The sequence below is a fragment of the Mus pahari genome, chromosome 2 (genome assembly GCF_900095145.1).
Source record: "Mus pahari chromosome 2, PAHARI_EIJ_v1.1, whole genome shotgun sequence".
Classification (NCBI taxonomy): Eukaryota; Metazoa; Chordata; class Mammalia; order Rodentia; family Muridae; genus Mus; species Mus pahari.
Genome location: NC_034591.1, coordinates 82,977,532 through 82,981,974, shown reverse-complemented (window position 1 = coordinate 82,981,974; position 4,443 = coordinate 82,977,532). Strand labels below are relative to the sequence as shown.

At 38.4% G+C, this 4,443-nt stretch overlaps 1 pseudogene; it reads right to left on the bottom strand.

The window, feature by feature from the left end:
- Positions 1-580: 580 nt before the first annotated feature.
- LOC110317245 lies at positions 581-1,067 on the bottom strand (annotated as a pseudogene).
- Between the last annotated feature and the right edge of the window lie 3,376 nt (positions 1,068-4,443).

The following is a 4,443-nucleotide window of genomic DNA, read 5'->3' as shown; positions in this document are numbered from 1 at the left end:
CCACCAACCAAAGAATGCACACATGGTAGGATTCATGGCTCTAGCTGCATATGCAGCAGAGGATGGCCTAGTTGGTCATCAATGGGAGGAGAGGCCCTTTGCCCTATGAAGGCTCTATGCCCCAGTGTGGGGTAATGCCAGGCCCAGGAAGCAGGACTGGGAGGGAGGAGGGGATGGGGGAGGGTGTTTTACAGTGGGAGAATCAGGAAAGGGGATAGATAACATTTGAAATATAAATAAAGAATATATCCAATAAAAAAGAAATCCAGACATGAAAATATTTGTCTATAGATAAAATCCATGGTATTGTTGTGGGAATCTTTTTTTTTTTAACTAGGCAAAGAATATTATTAACCCTTCCCAAACTTTAACCCGAGGCTTAATTTGCAGCAAAGAATGAATCAGGTAAAAAAGAAAACTGAAAATTGCTGCAGTGTCTGGGGGGCTTGGCCTTAAAAATATTAGAGATCTAGATTTTATCAGATCCATAATAAACAAAAAAATTAAAAAGCAGTCACGATATAAAATAGCAGCTCTTGTAACTTTTGCAAGTGTCACTTTCTTCAGAAGTGGCTTCAATTCAGTTTGCCTGGTTCTTAGAAGTCTCATCAAAATTCTCCATCAGAGCTGGAACTTTGTCATCATTGTCCTCTCCAGGAGCAAGTGATGCTTTTCCATCCAGCTTGTTTGGGTAACTACCGCCGCCAGCCTCCTTAAACTAGTCAGACTGTCTGCACGAAGCTGGTTTAGGATGCTGGGAAGCAGTTCTCTCAGCTGCTTGGTGTTTGCGGCCAGAGACGCCTGAACTTTAGGGTTCTCAAAATGGATCACTGTTCATCAGTTTGTAAACATGTTCACCTCTTCAATACCAGAGATTATGTTTACCCATAACTTCTTTAAGGAGAACAGCAGGTTTTTTTTGTTTTTTTTTTTTTTGTTTTTTTTTAATCGTCTGTTGTGGCTGTTCTGCGAACCACCTTCTTTATACGAGCAGTTCCTTTCCCATCAATGCACACTTGTGCCTACAGTTTGGCAAGTTTTTCCTGGTTCGTGGTCGTTTCTTTCATCTTGTTGGAGTGGAAATGGGGACTATGGTTCACACTCACAGAGGGTCTCAGACAGACCAGCTGAGATAAGGCACACACACCCGGGGACACAAGATGGCAGCTGTAGGAATCTTTTCAATCATCAACTTGCACATTTTGCTCACCGAAGACAAAGGCAACTGGTGTCATCCATCAAATCCTAAAGTTGTGTCTGAAAGGGTCATGTGTGATGCTTAAATGTCTTTGACAGTTTATTGGAGAGCTACAAATGGTTGGAAAAAATAATTCAGCCAGTCCAATAAATACAGGACACAGTGATGGTCAATGGAGATGTACTCCAAAGGCTTCAGGAAATTAGAGAGAGAACTGTCCGGAGATCTCCAGAGAAAACAGAACATAGTTTTAGAAAGCTGTTTCTAGTAGAACCTAGGCCTCCAGCTTGGGCCCACCCTACCCCCCCCCCAAAAAAAAAAAAGATTTCAGGCAAAGAATGATTACTTATATGAATGCAATACTGACAAATGAGTCAAAGAAATTTGTTAAGATGGAACAGTAAGCTAAGTTCCAGGATGTTAAATACCTATGGTCACTGACCTCACTGATAGACAACTAAGCCAACAACACCTATCCCAACTATTCATCCAGTAAAAGCCTGGTAATATTTCAGAAGTAGGTACAAGTTTGGGATCCCAGAAAATCAACACACTAAAGGACCAGAGACAAGAATACTATTTCTGTGAAACATAGTTGGGATAAGCCTGGCTTCTCAGTAGCTGGTTTTTGGTTTTTCAAGACAGGGTTTCTCTGTGTTGCCCTGGATGTCCTGGAACTCACTCTGTAGACCAGGCTGACCTTGAACTCAGAAATCTACCTACCTCTGCCTCCCAAGTGCTGGGATTATCTCAGAATCATCTGTAACTCCAGTTCTAAGGGATCTGGTACCCTATTTTGATTTTTGTGGACACCACACAAACATGATACATACACATCTATGCAGGTGATATACATACAAGTAAAAAATCTTTAAAAAATAATCACAAGATACTGAAATATAGGAAAATTACAACAAACTCCAAAAATTATAATCAAAAGATATCTTAATGAAACACCTGTTGGGTAATAGAATGAATAGATATTAGAAATACACTTGATGCTCTTTAGAAAACCTACTGGACTGAGTATTGGAGTACACTGTGAGATGACAGGCTCAGAGGATGAGGACTCAGGGTTGATCAATACATTTTATGAAACTGCCTTCATGAATTTTTATGTTAAATATTTTGAGAAAAAGATGATAATGATCATCTTTTGATTCAAATGAGCAACTTTATACAAATCTATGAGAACATGTGCCTTTATTTCAATGACTATGTTTGAATTATCAGGGTTGTGGCTGTAACTCAGTAGTAGAGTGTGCCCCTAGCAGGCACAAAGTCTTTGGTTCAATCCAAACTATTTCAAAATACAATGGAATCCCAGTATATTTGGAAAACAAAATAGTCTAATCTTAAAGAAGGGACAGGATTGAATTGTCCTACAGGTGAAGACTCAGCTATGCAACTTTACCATTCACTGGCAGTTTTGCAGAACTCTGAACCACAACATTAGGTGTCAGGGTATGAAAATTACCCAGAAGAAAATCATCTTTGCTGATGTGATAGATACCCACTGAACCTTAAGAACTAAGTCACTAGGCATGTTGTATTCCCTCTACATAGCAGATGCTCTCCTTAACGTACCCTGCAGCAACTTTTTAGGCATTCCATATGGCTTGTAGAACTATTAACAAGAACATGCAGTAGCCTGTGGGCTGGAGTAAAACTCAACTGTTCAGACAATTGATTTATGTGTGAAAAGTGCCATGCATAAGGAAATTCATGACATTATCGCAATTAAATAATTATATGGTGACTTTTAATTCTAACTATAAGAGTTATAAAATAATTATAATTTTAGAATTGGACTAAGAAACAAAAACACAGTATTTCCTGGTCAATCTTTTTAAAATTTTTTTTTTTAGAACTCAGGGTGGTGTTTATCTTCTAATTTTCATAAGTATGCTGGTAGGTACTTGTTAATATGAATAGAAATGGCATTCAGCAGAGAATTCCATAATGAGGAAGTACTTATGTTTGGACAATTATGTCAGGTTCATGGAATACACTCTGTAAAGAGAGCTATCTAGTTGGACTGGTGCACAGATGACGACAATTTCTAGCGTGTTCAGAAAAGAGATTAAAGTTTAGAATAGAGAAAGCCAAGTGTGGTCTATTCACTTTCTTCAGTTTAACCAGCTAACTAACTATTTAGTCTCTCTCTCTCTCTCTCTCTCTCTCTCTCTCTCTCTATTTATTTATTTATTTATTTTAGAGTTTGATTTTCATCAGCTACTTTCTTTTTTTTTTTTTCCACCAATACTGAAAATACATACATTTAGTCTCTCTAAGCTTACACTTCTTCATTGTGGACAGTGGGCTGAAGTCGTTAATATTCCATCAAATTTTAAAACAAAAAAATTTCTTGACTTCTATTTTACAATTTACGATTGTGTTTCATAAAAAGCAAGTGTAGAAGAGATGATGTAATGTTAGATGTAGGGAAATGCACACTTGTACACACACACACACACACACACATGTACACACACACACACACACACACACACACACACACACTGTAAAAAGAAAAAAACCAAACCAACCAACCAAACCAATAAAAAATGGAAGGAGACAAGGTAACAGTTGTCAGCTTGGTCTACAGAGTGAGTTCCAGGATAGTTAGGACTACACAGAGAAACCTTGTCTTGAAAAAAAATGTTTCAAGGTAAACTATCAAACTAAGACCTGAATGCTTGTTGTCCTTGACCCAGGAGCTACTTGAAGCCCTTCTTGAGGATCATATTTTTGTTCTTAATCTTGGGAGGGGTTTGTTTTCAATCTCATCCAAAAGCATTTGATCACAGAATTTTAATAACAATGTGGATGAGCAACACGGGTAATTTACAACCAGGACAATTCTTCCACCATCACCAGTAGATAAGGTAAAACCTTATCAGCCAAGGACAGACTAAACTATGACACATGACCTGGGGAGGGGGACATGGCTTTCTTGTTAGGTGTGTAAATTGTCACTTAGTGCTGGGAGGTTAGGTTCTATGACTCAGATCATGAGTAGTACATTTTATTTTTATTGGCATTCCATTTCAAGATATGTACATATGTACAGTGTTGTAATTTCTTTTTTCTTTTTCTTCTTTTTATTTGTTAATTTTTTTTACACTCCAGATTTTATCCCCACCCCAACACCCACCATCCTACTATTCCACATCCCATACCTCCTCCCTGACCCCCTGTCTCCACGAGGATGTCCCTACCCCCAGCCTTCAACCCAACCAGAC